A 17154-nucleotide genomic window follows, 5' to 3' on the forward strand; every position below is an offset into this window, starting at 1 on the left:
GCCAGGCACATGCTCAGTGGCCCCGTCTGAACAAGTGTGGAACACAGTCGGTCGGCAGCTGCAGGATGATTATCTGCAGTCATTTCCTGACAAAGATGCTGAGTAACAAACTAAGACATTTGTTTTTGAAATGATCCATTTTCTTCAGCCTTGTCGTAGTCAGGGGCAGGAAGCTACTCCAGCTATGACTAAAACTTGCCAGGCCCTGTACAGTTAATAGCATCTTTGCTTAGTGTGATTGCTGCCTAACAGGGAAAGTGGATCACAAGGAGAATAAAACACGGAGGTATCTTCAAATTTATGCTCAGTTATCCAGGGATTTGGGACAGATTTAGGTATCTGCTGGATCGTTAACTTTTGGAGGTCTTGGGTGGTTTTCTCTCCATGGGGCAGTCTCAGAGGTTAGGCCCTTAATGAATGTTTGTTGAACAGAATTGAAAACTCTTCCCACAGCTGCACCAGTTTATTCAAAGTAAATCATTATTTCATACTATATTGGTAAATAACAAGTGGTCCCAATTTATATTCCTGGATAACTGGGTAAGCCCCACTTTCATGTTGGCGCTGTGGTGTTTTATTTAAGAAGGAGAATGCCCTGTTGCTGGGCCGACAGGTGCACTGCTGAGGAACCAAGTGTCTTAGCTCTCAGCAGCCCCTCATTCCGACTTCATGACAAGCACTAAAAAGCACACAGGTGTTGGGCAGAACAAACTCCTTATTTCCAGCTTGCTTATTTTTCTAGTTCAGAATTTCTTCGGAGAAAGCTATGCTCGAGTCCAGCCACTGGTTATGTTGTGCAATCCACTGGGATGGCAATCACCTCATTGTTTAGTTACAACCCATGAAAAGATGAAGCAAAGAAAGAAAAAAGCAGAGCACACACATAGGGAATGAGGGTGGAGGCTGCACGATGATAATGAAAACCATTTGTTAGCATTTCACTCCTTTCTTTGTGAATCAGCCGAGTTCCTGGCTCCAGGCCTCTGTCTGTGAAACAGAGCTGCCCTTCCAAGGCCTTCCAGGGGCTCATCCCGCCATATCTGGTCTAGAGTGTCACCCTTTGTCCCCAGGAAGGCGGGTGCTTGAATGGCTGCCCCAGCTCCCTCTGGGCCCAGCTCTGGCCCTCACCTTCTGTCCCAGGGCACCTACCCCTCCTGTGTGAATGTGCCCGGCCTCGGTGACTTTTAAGCCCTGCCTGAACCGGATTTGGTGCACTTTGTGTATGCAGGGCTCTCCTCTTTGCCTGCATTGTGTCCACCCGTCTGTGTCCAGGACTTGCAGCCCCAGCTTTTTTTTTTTTTAATTATTTCTACTTTTCTTTCTTTCAGCAGACCTGATTTCTCTATTCCCAAAATACAGGCTGAAACATTTTTAAGGATAAAAACCAAAAATAAATAAAAATTTAAAAATAAAGCTTATGCTTAACAAGCAAAAACCTTTCAACAACCGCCCCCCCCCCCAAATTTACAGCCAGTAGAACAGTATATGTCTGCCTAAGCATCTCTGTTTTGCTTGCATTGTCCCCAAGAGAGGAAGCACCTCGAAATGCACATGTTGTAGTTACAGGCAGAGACCAGCACCAGATGCTCTGTGCACTTGTGCTCATGAAGTCCTAGTACCTAAGTGCCCCACTGCCCTCTGCCTACTTCTCGAATCTATCACAGCATTTATACAAGTCTGTTATTCAGAGCCATAGAGCATGGCAGCATTATGTTCAACCGTCACCACCACCACCACCACTATCTCCACCACCATGGCTGTCATTTCCACCACCTTGGCTGCCTGCATCGCCATGACCACCACAACCTCCTCCATCCTATCATCACCCATCACCACCACCAGCATCACTACTTCCACCATTTTACCATCACCATTACCACACTCCCACTATCAGTACCACCATCACCATTACTAACATCACCAGCATCACCACCACCACCACTACGAAAGGATTAAAGAACTTTTTGGAGTCAGTCAGGGAAGTCTGACCAGTGTTCCTCAAGGCCTCCTCTTAGGCTGAGCCAGAAGAGGGTCAAGACTGGGGGTCATTTAGTCTCTCCCAAGTAGTTAAGTGAATTGTTTACATTGCATATAACTCAACTGAGTGGTGAACAGAGCTGGGTCTAGAAATCAATATTCCTGCTTTCCGTCTGTGTATTCCATCATACTATTTTCCAGCACCCATTCTGGAAGTTGTATTTTTTTCTTTCTTTTTCCTGAGTTTTGTTATTGTTGTTAACTTTGTTTTTCCAGTAATATAGATGACATTATCTAGTTTAGATTTGATAAAATTATCTCAAAAGAGGAGTATCTATGACTATTCAAGGAAGTTATATATAGACACACATATACTTCAAAAGGTAAAGAAGGAATTAGGTACCTCGTCCTCCAAAATGAGGCCGGTTCTTCCATTTGCCTGTGCAATGTTTGAGGATCAGTGCACCATTGTTGCCGACCATCTTTGAGCTTTTCTATTTGTTCATAATCTGAAGACAATCTGACTTTGTGTTTAGGCCCCTGCAGGAGGGAAAGCTCTCCCAGAGCCCTCCCCTCAGCTTCCAGGAGGTACTCATCAGACTAGTGGGACTCCATGCAGTGATTGGCTCCCACTTGAAAGAGGGGAGTTCCCTGGGAGTTAAAGGCCAGCCCGAGTGTGGCTCCCTACTGGCCCCTCTGTGCCAGCCAGAGAAGGGCCACCAGTGTCCCAGGAGAAGGTTAGCTCCCTGGGGTGCTTCTTCCTTATCCACTTGTTCAGACACTGGAAGTTTGAGTTTAGGCTTGTGGGGCAAAAGGGCAGGGGTGGGCTAGAAGTCCCCCGAAGAGCCCCCTTAAGCTTCTCCCTTAGGCTGCCTGAGAGACATCAATAAGGATGGAATTACCTATATTTTAGGTGTAAAATTAAATGTGGTATAATATGATGCATTAAAATATGATAAGTACTTCACTAGCATAAACCATGGGTTAGAAGTGAATACAATTACGACCATTAATAATAAATAACAATTATTGGGTATTACGTGCCAGATACTCTACTAAGGGCTTTCTAGAGATTATCTTTTTAAATACTTATTAAAAGTCTTCTGAGATCAGTATTATCCCCAGTTTGCAGATAAGGAAACTTGCCCTCGACGTGAAGTGGGGAAGTACAAGTGCTTAGTGGATGTGTGAAGGACAAGAGCACAGGGCTGCTCTGTGGTCACTCCTCGTCACTGTTCTCCAGACTGCTGACAAATCTGACTGTTCAAAAGAGCAACAGCTTTGTCCTCTGGGCTTTGTACTGATGGCCGATTTCTGCTTCTGTGATATGGATAACGTATAGGCGGGATCCTGCATATTTTCTATTCTTGAATTTACCTAATTGCTTTTAAAAATCTAATGGTGGAGTCCGCCTGCCGATGCAGGGGACACGGGTTCGTGCCCCGGTCCGGGAAGATCCCACATGCCGTGGAGCGGCTGGGCCTGTGAGCCATGGCCACTGGGCCTGCGCGTCCAGAGCCTGTGCTCCGCAATGGGAGTGGCCACAACAGTGAGAAACCCGTGTACCGCAAAAGAATAAATAAATAAAAATTTAAAAATCGAATGGTGATCTCCTATCTATAGAATACCTTGACTTCTCCACTTCTCTGTCATGAGACTCTCCTTGTTTACAACCTGAGGGAGCCCACAGTCACTGAAATGCCCTCCTCGCTGAAATACTCTAACCGCCGAGGAACAGATTCTGGATGGACCCACTATTCTGACAGTAATGTAGGTACAGAAGATAGATGCTTAGAATGAGCAGTTGTTTCTTACTGAGCAATTTATAGACATGGGAATGTGTCTATTCTATGTACTCTCATGCATTTTCTGGATAAGATTTACTCTTAATTGTGAGACTGTGAAAAAACCGAAAAACAAAAAAACACAGCAAGACAGGCACTACTCACTCTGGGCTGGGTTGTGATTCTCTGTTGGTTGGCTTTTTGGGTGTGAAGACCAAGCCAGAGACTGATGGGGCCAAGTGGAGTCTGTTAAATATTTCCATTCATGGACATGCAATAGAAAACCATCTCATACATTTACAGGAAAACATCACATATAATATCTTTGTTGTGCTTAATCAGAACCAGGGTAAAATTCCAGTCACCAGGAATAGAAACTTACCCTAATGATTTCATTTTTTAGTCCAAAATATACAGTGTTTTCTCTGCCTGCTCTGTTTGTCACTTTCTAAAACAAGAAATTACCAAGCTATAACTTTGGTTTGAGGGATGGGGGAAAACAGTCAACTCTGAACAGAAATAAAGAGAGACTGAATGTCAAGGGTCCTTGGTGGATGAGCATCCAGAAGTGGATTCAGTTTGTGGATTGTTGACTTTATTTCCCAGAACCGTGTGAATTACTCAATCAGTGTTCAACTGTCCATCCAGGCTCCAGGCTCTCAGCAGTGAGTACTTCATATATATATAATAGGAGTGAATCAAAGGCAGAGAAGAGGTTGAGTGAGCTACCACCAGGGGTTTGTGTATGCGTGTGTGTGTGTGTGTGTGTATGTTGGTTTGGTTTGTTTTTTTTAACGAAGACATGGTTGTTTTCACTGTTAGTAAATGAAATGGTCTTTTCCAAGAAGACTCAGAATCTCATACTGTGAAAAACAGATAGGACGCTAGGCAGAAGAGAAGCACTTCCTTCTGATTTGCCACATTGAATTACATTGAACTGAGTAAATGGTTTAATATTAGGAATCATGCTTCTCTGTGTGCAGCAGATTAATGGTTTTTATTTTAAGCTCTGGGGTGAAAATCTGGCAGCTTCTTTAGCCCGCCAGCCTACAGCCTTCAGAAACTCTCTTTGAAAGAGACAGGATCGCTGTCTTCTAACTTCTCAAGAATAAGTGTGAGCAGGAAGAGTGCAAATCATAAGAAGGCTCTTCACCAGTGAGCAATAGCTGTCACCTACAGGCTGACAGCGACACTTTGGCAGACACACCAGAAGGGCGGACGTTGGCCATGAATTATGCAGCTTGGCCCCGTCCCCACTGGGCACCATGGGGGATCTGAGTAATGCTGGCACTGAGGATGGCCCTGGCTCTGGTGCAGGATCTGCAGCTTTCAGTTAGGGGCAAGCCTGGGGCTGGGCCCAGGTCAGGGACAGGGAGAAACGCCTTTCTCGTTTCCCATCAGCTTGGAGCTTGAAGAGTGTTTGTGGCATGAATGAATGAGTTCTGAACAGATGGAATCAGACCAGCCCAATGCCTGCAGGCACTGGGACAAACTCAGTGAGCTGGGGTTCGCCCTGCCCTTAGGAAATCTGATGTCATCCTAGAGGGAAACTGAAGACAGGGAATGAGAAAGATGGAACTATAGTAAGAAGCACTTGAGAGAGGAGGAGAGTGGGGGGAAGTACAAGGGCAGTAAAAGAGAGGAGAGAGAGGGCAAGAAAATGACGGAGGGCAGTGGGCAAAGTGAAAGAAGGTGAAGAGGGGGACCCAAAGGGCAAAGCAAGGAGAGGGGAACCAGAGGAAGAAGGAAATGGAAGAAAGACACACAGATTGAGGGAAGACTTTGAAGATGGCCTTGGCCTCAGCTCCAGTGAGAGGGAAGAAATCCCCGCACAAGTCACAAACAGACACACGCTTCAGCCTGTGCCGGTGAGATGTGATTCCTAGATTTCCCTGGAGAAATAGCCCAAGCAAAAGGTAATCAGAGCCATTTATAATTAGCAACTCCCCCCAAAGAACCCAGATTTCACCGAACTGTCTTCTGGTGACCATACAAGATAATTCTGATGATGTTTCAATTAACAGTCTATTAGAATATGATTTTTTGCTGGAAAAATTCCAAATTTGAGCCCAAACCCAGTGGTAGCATTGTCTTGGCAGAACGACACAGAGATCTTGCTCCATAGATTAGGGTAAGGCCATATCCTAGGGTACACAGTGACTTCAACACAGAAGTCCTTCATCACAGAGCCGCCATGCTGGGTGTGCCAGACCGGCCCTTAAAATAAATGTGATTGAGTGACCTCACAACTATCAGAGTCAGAGAAAATGCCTTGGAAGAGAAACTGTGAGTGAAAAGGACTAAAGGACAACATCAGGGGAATTGGGGCTTCCCACTGATGCACAGATCCAGCCGGACTTGGTTATAGTGTAAACTTTGTTTAATCAAATCCTCTGTCATTGGGCTTCCCTGGTGGCGCAGTGGTTGAGAGTCCGCCTGCCGATGCAGGGGACACGGGTTCGTGCCCCGATCTGGAAAGATCCCACGTGCCGCGGAGCGGCTGGGCCCGTGAGCCATGGCCGCTGAGCCTGCGCGTCCGGAGCCTGTGCTCCGCAACGGGAGAGGCCACAACAGTGACAGGCCAGCGTACCGCAAAAAAAAAAAAAAAATCCTCTGTCATTAATAAAACCCCTCACCAAACACAAACACAGATAAATGATGATGTACTTGGATTTCACATCAGGCTCGCATCGCTGCTTCACCAGGTGCCATCCACAAATCTGAGATGCAAGCTGCTGGGGCTGGAGCTGCAGAGAGGCTGTCTTGGAGGAGTGCTTCCGCCACTCCGTTTGTGGCACTGCCATTCCCCTGTTACTGCTGCTCAGCCAGTCAGTGAAGGAGCTGAGGGAAACCACGGGCTCTGCCCAAGACCCACGATCCTTCTCTTGTCAGTGAGGCAAACGTTAAAGGCAAACCAGGAGGGTGGGGCATCTGGAAACCACCCCACAATAAAAATGGATGAAGTACGATGTCACAAACTCAGGAAAGTTTCCACAGGGAGGGGAGAAGAGATGCCCTCCATCGTTCCAGGAGACACAACTGGGACGAACGCACAGAGATGGAAGAGAAGCGGGTCCTACCTCAACACTAGGTTGCCAACGATATCCAGCAAGGGGGAACGGCTGCCAGCTGAGGTAGAATTCCCTGTCACGAGCCACGTTCAACTCAGGCTGAATAAATGTAATAGCCTCTCATTATAAGAGTACTGAGCTTGTGTAAATTATCAGCAATTAGAACAAATAAAAGGGGGGAAGAAGGAAGGAAGGAAAGGAGAGAGAGAGAACGTGAATGACAATGTGAATAGTGAGAGTGAGTCTTTCTGTAATCCCACCAAACCAGCACAGGAGGGGGAGATACAATTCTTCCATCAGTGTCAGTTCCCATCCACCTCTCCTTCTGTGAGCCTGGGCAGATTTGGTCTGAAAGATTCGTCTGTTTTAAACAATATGGCCTCTTTGCAAGCCAGCTACATCCGGTGCTCCACTGAAGAAAGAGCAGTCTGTTCCCATACTGGAGGGAAAACCAGCTGGTTCAGCTTATTGAGAGGTATTGTTATACTTCAGCATGGAGACTTCCTAAGGGGTTTTTGAAGGTAAATTTGGCTACACTTCACTGCTCTCTTATACATTGACTTTAGAACACAGCCCTGCTGGAGGACAGGTAGATAGTCTTTAACAGAAGGTGGATAATATTAAAATAAAACAAATTTTAGATAGATGCAGATATTAAAGATGAACACAGGGGAAAAAAGACTGAAGGAAGATACAGCAAATGTTAGCAGTAGTCAAGTTAAAGGATTATGGGTGAGTGTGTTTTATTCTTTTTTGTGGCATGGGGGATCTTAGTTTCTGGACCAGGGATCGAACCTGTGCCCCCCTGCAATGGAAGCATGGTGTTTTAACCACTGGACCACCAGGGAAGTCCCATGTTTTATTCTTTATACTTTTCTGTATTTTCTAAATATTTTGCAATGAGCCACAAAGAGCTTTTACAATCAGAATAACATATTTTAAAACAGTTTGACAATTGTATATTTAAAACTGTAGAAATGTCCATAGATTTCACCTATTAATCCCACTTTTGAGATTTTATCCCACAAAAATAATCCTAAGAAGGAAAGAGCTATACTCACGACTTTTTTCCCCTAAATTATTTATAATTGCAAAATCAGAAGCCAAGGTTCTTCAATAGTGGGATAGTTCATTAGTTACTCGGCAGAAAATCTTTTTCTAGAACTTCTGTGTAGTCATTAAATATGACTGTGAAGGCAGTAAGAACAAGGATAAATGCTTGTAATCTAGTGTGGAATGGCAGTGGGGGGACGGGTTAGGGAAGACCATGTATGAGATCATTGCAGCCAAGGGAAATCACACATGCACAGGAACCAGGCCTGGAAGTAAATATCTAAAATGAAAACAGTTGTACTGAGTATTAGAACTTTGGGTATCTCCTTCCCTTCTCCTCCATTTTCCAAATGGTTCATAATGTCATTATAATGCCTTTATAATGAAAATAAGGTCCATAAACCTTTCCATATGTTCTTTCTGTAAACCCTTCAGGTTTGGTGATACCAGATTTGTTTCTGTGTTCGTGTTCCCCTCAAGGTGCCGAGCCTGGGCTTCTGCATTCTGCAGAGGAGCAGTCGGTGTTGCTGACTAAGCCACCAGGTTTATTTTTTGACTTTGGGTGGCTGCAGGTGGGAGACATGCTCAGTCTGTGAGCAGCCTCTTTGTTTACTCAAGCTACAGTTGTATTGCATTGAACACAGAATAAGAATCTGATGAATGGTTTCTATGTCTGTGGACACACTGTCTATGCTTGGAAGTTCTTGGATACATATGCAAATAGTTGGGAACTCGGATTCTCCTTCATCTATTGTTGACTTAGGTGGTTCCGTTCCCCCAAAGCTCACATAAGGTTTGGTTTTAATGGCAGCTCCTGATTACCTGTTCTATGGAAGGAAAAAATTGTAAACAAACCACCAAGCTATTTGTAGGGCATATTATTTGGTTGTGTTCACCCCAGGCTTGGGGGAAGGGGGCTGGGGGAAAGAGGGGTAGGAAGGTTGGGAAGAGGGTAGCACTAACATTTAACACATGCCTGCCCCTCTCCAGGAATAACACTAGAGGCTTACTAGTGTGTGGCTCACTTGCACGTCCCAGACAGACAAGGGAACTGAGACTCTGAGAGGTTAGGTAATTCGTCCCAGGCCACACAGACTAGAAAAAAGGAATTATCTAGTTCTAAAGCACAGTAAGCATTGATTTCCATGCTCTGGGCACATACTAACAGATAATGCACAAAATGAAAAAAGAAAAAAAAAGTCTGGAACTGACTTTAATCACCAGGGCTTCTTTTGTAGTCAGTGGTTTTCAAGCAAGGGTGATTGTGACCCCCAACCCCACCCCAGGAGATATTTGGCAACATCTGGAGACATTTCTGGTGTCACAGTGGAGTGGGGAATTGCTACTGGCATCTCACAGGTAAAGGCCATACATGTTGCTAAACATCCCACAGTGTTTGGGACCACCTGCCACAATAAAGAATCATCTGGGCTGAAACATTAATAGTGCTGAGGTTGAGAAACCTTGCCCTATCATAATAGAGCCCAATGTAACTTATCCCCACTACATTCACTTCCTTATTCACTTATGACATTAAGTTTCTGTGCTTCTGAACAATTCTCAAATATATAAAGTATCTGAGGTGCTGTCTGCTCACTGATCATGTGAGGAGGAACCACTCAGCATACGTAAATCAAATAAATGTGCATCTAGATGACAATGCCAAGTTCAAATCTGAAATTTATGAAGGGAGCTTACAGTGAAATTGCCAGCAAGAAATTAACAACTCCCCTAGTGCTACCAATTGTGGCTAACCCTAATCTGTATTAAATTCTACAGTGAATAGCTGAATGTTCTTCTGAGTCTCAGGATTCCCACATGTAAAATCAGAAACTTGGCTGTTTTCTGATAACAAGGTCACTCACTAAGATTTAACACTTAAGCTATGTCTATAAGCACAGTAAATTGCTTTGGTTTGCTGTTCCTTGCCTATTTGGAGGGCCAGCTCCAGGAGGGCCATTAATTTTGTTACTTCTGTGGCATCAAGACAGCCCCTGGATAACTAAAGCTAATGAATTATTCAATGCTTTTGTGGTTCACCATAATTTTGCAGGCATAGGATACCGATATTTGAGAAAGACTCTCAGAAACTCTGCAAAACTACAAAGGACTCAGGGATCATCTAGTTTAGTCTTTAATCAATCAAGTAATATTCCCTGGATGACCTACTATGTGTCCAATTCCATGCTCAGTATCAGAGAGAATACTAGACAAGCATAAAGCACAAGCTTAACCCTCAAGTAATAAACAGTATAGGGGAGGAGATGAGACAAGAGCACAGGAAATATTTAGTGAATAACTTGGGTTCTAAATTGTGTTGTACGGACTGTTAGCAAAGACGGGGTTCAGAGAAGCCTCAATCACATGGAATTGTTGATATTTTTTCACGTGTTTACCTCTCCCATTACACTGACAGCTACCAAGAGTGCAGGGACCTTGACACTTTCTTCTTGGTGTCTAGACAGAGCCTGGTTTGTAGAAGCCAACAAATTAATGTCCATTTAATAAGTGAATGAAATGACCTCACAGGAAAGTGGACCTTGATCTTGGCCTTGAAATCACAGGAATGTCTAAAATCAGTGTTTCCTACCCCTGGGATGTCAAAAGAGATTTGATAAAACAGGGGTTCCATGGTCAAATGCATTTGGGAATTGTTGGGTTAGAAACGGCTTTCTTTAATCAGAGCTTTCCATATGCTAGTATGCATTGGGAGTCTCTAGAAGGATTCACTTATCTGAGGTCAAACTTATTTGATCATGGAAACATTTTTTACTGAAGATTTGGTGACATAAATTTGAATCAATACACCAAGAAATTCACTTTGAGACTAGTTAATTTAAATTATCCAAAGAAAATCGTTTCTTGGATTGATCAATGCTTCGAACACAGTATAATGGAGCCCATAAAACTGTGATTTGGGGATTTTCAAGAGAGAGGAAAAAAGAAGTCCTGTCCCTCTAAACCAAGCTGTGTGAAGGAAAGACCAGAATACATTCTATGCTGTCCTTGAGCAGTTCTCATAAGTGGCCTCTTTGCCTCTCTGGTTTAGAGTGTCCTGCTTGGCCTGACGTAATGGCTTAAGCCTTGGATGGACATTTTTTAAAATTTTTGGATGAGTCTTTTCTTAATATTCCCAGTGGGCTTGTACTTTTATTTTTTTTAATGTCTTTTGCCCTGAACTGCTCAACTGGGCTTGATAAATTCTCAGCAGACTGCTGGCCCCAGAGCCCTAGATGATCTGGGACAGCTGCTGTTTGCTTTTTGTAAATTTGCACTTGCTTTGATTTTGGTGGGTTTCCTTACATAGTTTCCAATTATAAGGATCACGTATGGGCACCAATCCACTAAAAAGGTAAAAGCAAAAATGCCTATTATGTTGTTTCTTTACCTTATTAAAAGTTTTTCTTTTTTTTAACTTTATCTTTCAAATGTACAGTTGTTTTTCCTTTTCTAATCAACTTTTGAAACAAGTCTTCCAGATCCCAAAGGGTTTTTATTAAAAGACAAAGCAGTTTAAAAATAATTGATGGTGAATTGGGGAGTTGAGTAATATTCTATTGCCATTGGGAGAAAATACAAGCAGACAGTGACACATTTTGTGAATTATTTCTGTTTAAACATCTGAGCCTGAGGTTACAGTTGAAGGCAGAGTTAAATCCCTTTCTGCAAGTAGCTTTGCTTTTAAGATAAATTTGTAAAATGATTCCTAGTACATTGTGTCATGTTCTAGCCCAATGTATAGCCTTGAATTTTGTACCTGGATTCCTTCCAAAGGAGCGGGTTGTTGGGAATGGGCCTCATTATAGTACATCCTCATCTGTATCAGGGCTTGGGGGCATGGGTCCAGAGGATGACACTGCAGAAAGACCCTGGGTCATATCACAAACAAATGGATGCAATTCCCAAGTTGAGGAACAAAGTTGTCAAGTCCTGTAGAAGTGTAGCAGAATCAGACAGGAGCCAAAAATCCTGGTGGTGTCTGACTCACCAAGGTTTGTCTACATGGTTCTGTGGAAGATGTATCATATACCCTTCCCCTCTAAGACAGACCCTTGACCTTGGTGGCTCTGGGCCAGTCAGCCCTCTGGTCACATTTGCTTCTGTTGCTTTTCCCAGAGCTTGGCTTGGGATGCTCGCCCTGCTGTGACTGCACCTCTGTTTTCTCCAGCACACAAAGCTCCATTTGTGCTGCTGTGTCTCCCCAGAGTTGCTGCCTAAGTCATAAAGAAACACTGGGACCATCTCTCAGAAAAATTAACAAACCCTCTGGGCACAGTGCCCCTTATAGATGACGTGAACTGGATTTAAGTCACATAATTTGTGGCTAGTGCTTAGCAGTTGTTCAGTTTAATTCAACACACATGTGACGAGCACCTGTTCCATGCAGGTACACCATGCTAGGGATTGCAGGAATTACAGAGGGGAATAGGACTGGTCTAGTTGGAGTAATGAGATAAGTACACAAACGGCTAAACTGAAACACAGAATGATAACATATTGTTAATTCACTTGTTTAGCAAATACACAGAGAACCTACTACCTGCCAAGGCCCTATTTTAGATATGGGGGTACAGTAGTGGACAAGGTGAAAAAGTTCCCTGCTTTAAAGGACCTTAAATTCTAGTGGCTATGGACAGAAAATAAAGGACAAATAACCAACAAAATGTCAGTTGGTGATAACTGCTAGAAAAAACAAAGCATGATAAGGGTTTGGGAATTACAAATTGGGGACGTGCTGGTTTGTGACAGGAAGGCCTTTCCGATGAGGTGATGTTTACAGAGATCTGAATAAAGTGTGGCAGAGAGCTATGCAGAAATGTGGGAGAAACCTTCTAGGCAGAGAGGATGGCCAGTGTAAAGGTCCTGAGGCAGGAACATGTTTGGCTGAAGAGAGCAAACATTCCCCTGCGGCTGGGGCAGAGTGATCCCTGGGGAGAGTGGCAGAAGATGGGATCTGAGAGGCAACTGGGACGGCTCTTTTAGGGCATTATGGACCTTGGTGAGGGCTTCGGACTTTATTCTGAAGGAGAGAAGAAGCCATTAGAAGGCTTTGGGCAGGAAAGTGACCTGATTTGATATATTCTAAAAGGAGCACTCTGGCTGAGCTTGCACAATGGGGACCAAGAGTAGAAGCAGGAAGATCAGTGAGGCGGCCCTTGTAATAATCCGGCAAGAGGTGGTAATGGTCAGGGCTGTCATGGCAGTGGGAAGACACTGTGAGTGGGATCTACTGAAGGAATAGAGTGAACAGGATTCCCGAATGGATTGTGGTATGGAGGAGTGAGGAAGAGGAGAATCAAGAATGACTCCAAGGTTTTAGCATCCAGCAGGATGGAGCTGTGATTTCCTGCGATAGAGAACACCAGGGAAGGAGCAGATTTCAAGGGCAAAATCAAGAGTTTGGTATGGACATGGTAAATTTGAGATCCCTATTGGACAAGAGTGCAAGTAAGCGGTTAATATGGAAATCTGGAGGTAAAGGAGAGAGGTCAAGAGCCGTAAATGTAAATTTTGGAAATACTGAGATTTGGAGTTTGTCTGGGATAAGGAGCCCGGAGAACTAACTCACTGAGGTTTATTACGTGATTCAGTTTCTGACCTTCATTTTTCTGTAGATGAAATTAAACAAGTCTTCCTGCTCTGAGACCCCCCTCCCCCTCGTCCCCTTCTGTGCCTTCCCTGGTCAGTCTCAGGAAGCTTCTCAAAAGCAGTCACTCTGTCTTATTTAGCTTCCTATCCTTTATACTGTCCAGCATACACCTGGCATATCAGAGGCTGCAAACTTGCTCTTGAGTTGCATTGAGCAAACCATTTATCAAATACCTGCTATACATCCAGGGCTATGCTATGTGCCGGGTGATATTATGAGTAGTATAGGGCACCAGTGGGGAGTCAGTAGCCTTACACATCAACCACTAGAGAAACCAAGAAGCCATCTGTCAGAGTGAAAAGAGATGCACAAACAGTCAGGAAACAGTCAGGGGCCTAGGGTTTGGTCTGGTCTTTGTTAGTGACATCCGGTAAGTCATCACACATCTGGGCTCATTTTACATCTGTAAAATGGTCTGGACCAATTATCTCTAAGACTCCTTTCAGTCCTAAATTTCTGCCTCACCAAATTATGCATTATTTATAGGAGTAACTGGGATGAGATCTAAGACCTGATGGAGGCTGGAAGACTTGAGTTAGACCCTAGATATTTGTTTCACACTCATGTATCTCAGATAAATTCAAAAAAGAAAACAGTTGATATCTGCTCATTGCCTACCTATTTCTTTCTTTCTTTTTTTTTTTTTTTTTTGCAAATCTTGGTGTCATCTTTAAAAGAAAATTACATATATATATATATATATATATATATATATATATATATATATGGCTAATCATAGCTAAAATTTACCAGATATCTTACATGTGCCAGCTATTGTGGTAAATACTTTAAATGGATTATCTCACTTAATGCTCATAATAGCTCTATGAGTAGAGTTGTTTGGTTTTTGTACAGAGGAGGAAACCAGAGTATATATATTTGCTTAGGTAAATCTCAAAAATCAAACAACCAACAAACAAACTCACTCTAACAATGTTTTACTCAGATTACATAATTTTAACCTAGAAAATCTCAAAGAGAGTCAAAACAATTTTGATTAAACTTTTAAATCTTGGAGCAACTGAAATAGTTTATTAACTAACTAGCATTTTAAGATGTATTTTTCTCAAATGACATTGCATATTAAGAGAAAAGATTTCCCCATAACCTCAGGATTTGTTTGTAACAAGTGGAATATTATTTGGGGATTGAGTGTTATTTTCTCAAACAAGTATGCACAATTCCCGATATGCCATCATGCTTTTTATTCCAATCCCACTACTCAGAGATAACCAATGTTAACAGTTTGGTCACATCCTGCAGCATTGTCTTTGGTACTCAAATTTTCATACCAATTTAGCTATCTAGAAGTACTTTATTTTGACATGGGCCTGGCCCCTCGGAGTGTGTAATGAAGGAGGGAAGGCCTTTCTCTTGCCCAGTTGGTAAAAATGGAGTCTTCCACGGGGGTGAGTAGGTGGAGTCATGGCTCTTGTAATTTTCCGATGTGATGACACTTGCATGGAGCCACCATGTGTTTGCAGGGCAGCTCTGAGGGCTGGGCATCTGATTTCAATAAGCCCAGAGAGCAACTCCATCCCACAGTGCCTTAGCAGGCAGACACATCTGCTCTGTCTCCACACTCCACAAGCCAACAGAAAGTTGCTCTTGTGGAGCCTGTGGTCCGGCTTGACAACCAAAGAGAGTAGTTGCTGTTGGAGCCTGTCCAATCCCTGTGGAGGTCAAGTTTTGACCCAGAGCCTTTCGGAGCTTAGAAGCCAGGCTGGTATTGTTCTTTATGGTTAGTCGTGTTGTCTCAATTAGAAACAAAAAAAATCTATGAAGTCTGGGTGCAGACTTCTCAAGTCTGGAATTCCTCCCACACATGGAAAACAGGACTCACTCAAGGAAACGATGCCACTGTGTTTGTTACCCACATACTTTGGGATCTGACCACAGAGAATAATTCGCACTTTATCCGAGCTCTCTTCACCTGGGACTGGTAAAGAGCTTCCACTGAGTAGAGCCGCAGTCAGGAGACCCCAGTCAAGTGACCGTGTGCAGCAAAGTAAATGCTTGGCTCTCACTGGCGAACTGGAATCCCATCCCTGCCGCTGGCAGGAGTCCCGTGTCACTGAAATGTTTGGGTAATTATTGGCAATAAGATGTTTTATTTAACAATATTTAGACAATGCACATGATAACATAAACTCGTGAGTTATTTCACTGTTAATAAAGAAAACATCCCTTGATCTTCAGACCGTGTGGCTTTCGGTGGAGTAAACAGATAACCCTGTGCTGCTCTAGGAGATGGTAAGGGGGCAGCATCAGTCTTCACCTTTCCCTCCCACAAAGGCTGCCCCTCCCCTGGCCCCACGGTACACAACTTCCCCCTTCTCTGGGCTTCCCATCCTCTCTCGTGGCCTCTGTTCCAGGACCCAGGGGGGCTTCCCAGGGGCAGGCTGCAGCCAGATCCCGTGGAGCCTTTGTGTGAATTAGTGGAAGGTGCCCTTCCATCAGCAGAGCTCCCACTCACCCCCTCGGCCGGATACCCAATACAGGACACAACCTGCACAACTGCCGTGGAGAATGGGGACCGCCCACAGTCCCTCTACGGATGGCTGGACAGGGCTGCCCTCTCGACTGCCTCACTGACTCACGGGATCTGGGTCAGGACCCTGGAATTACAGCGCATTGCCAGAAGGGTCAGTAGGTACCCTTGGACTCCAAGGCAGTGTCAGCAGAGGAACAGCGAGGGGATGTAGCTTCTCTGCACAGCAGCCGGGGGCTGTCTTCACATCCACCCACCTCTCGTCTGCATTACTGCAGGCAGCTCACCTGTGCCAACCTCCTTTGGCACATCTGTGACCTCCAGCCACCCTCTCTCTTTCATCATCTCCTCTGTGCTCTAAATACAGAGCACCTACAAACAGCAACCACTGCGGCATCACCGTGTCGTACCACCCTGACGGCTCACATGCTGGTCTTCCCCCCACATCCCCTTTGGGCAGCCTCTGTCCCTCAGTGCATCCACTGCCACCCTGCGTGTGCAGTTTGATAATCTGAGAACCTAATTCAGGAGTAGGGGTTAGTAATGCTGCCCTGATCATTTGGGTTTTGCTTTTAAGGGAAGCCATCTGGAGACCCACAGTCCACCTAAGGGGTGGTGCCCAGAGTGTGCTATGGGCAGATAACGTTGGGTGGCTTCACAGGACCCCTAAATTATTACCTGCATACTCATGCCTGGCTCTAACTGAAAAATCCTGGCTGGGAGACTTGCTGGTTGGTGTCACCCAGCCTTTAAATCTGATGAGAGGTTAAGCTAGTAAATGGTTGAGTTCCCATAGCATAGCGAGTGCCTTCCCCAGGGTGAGCCAAGTGGTGAGCATCATGGGCCTCCCATCCGGGAGCTGGGAGCTGATCAGAGGGAAGTCATCTAGAGTGTCCAGCTTCTTCTCCCACCCAGACCCCATGGCTGGTCTTTTCCTCCAAGATTCTCCATCTCACAGCCCTGCTGACTGCCTCATCTGCACCTGCACCACCATCCAGAGGCCCATATTCCTGTGTGCACAGCAGACACCACGCAGACACACAGAAACACACACACACACACAGGTGCACACACGCCCTGGAAACAAAGGTACGTTCCACTGTAAAGCACCACCTCTGCGATGTCCAC

General features: G+C 44.5%; 1 protein-coding gene across 7 annotated transcripts in view; it reads right to left on the reverse strand.

Moving 5' to 3' along the window:
* The window catches only part of NGF (nerve growth factor), a 50658-nt gene that overhangs the window by 16159 nt on the left and 17345 nt on the right, over nt 1–17154 (reverse strand). The window contains exon 1 of one of the 7 annotated variants that reach the window (XM_032633146.1): nt 6429–13517. The exons of 5 other annotated variants lie outside the window; for them this stretch is intronic. The gene's annotated coding sequence lies outside the window, so the exon portion shown is untranslated. Of the gene's footprint in view, nt 1–6397; nt 13518–17154 lie in introns of those variants that run through there. One more of the 7 variants, XM_032633170.1, reaches the window with a different exon arrangement.

The sequence above is a fragment of the Phocoena sinus genome, chromosome 1 (genome assembly GCF_008692025.1).
Source record: "Phocoena sinus isolate mPhoSin1 chromosome 1, mPhoSin1.pri, whole genome shotgun sequence".
In the NCBI taxonomy this organism is placed as follows: Eukaryota; Metazoa; Chordata; class Mammalia; order Artiodactyla; family Phocoenidae; genus Phocoena; species Phocoena sinus.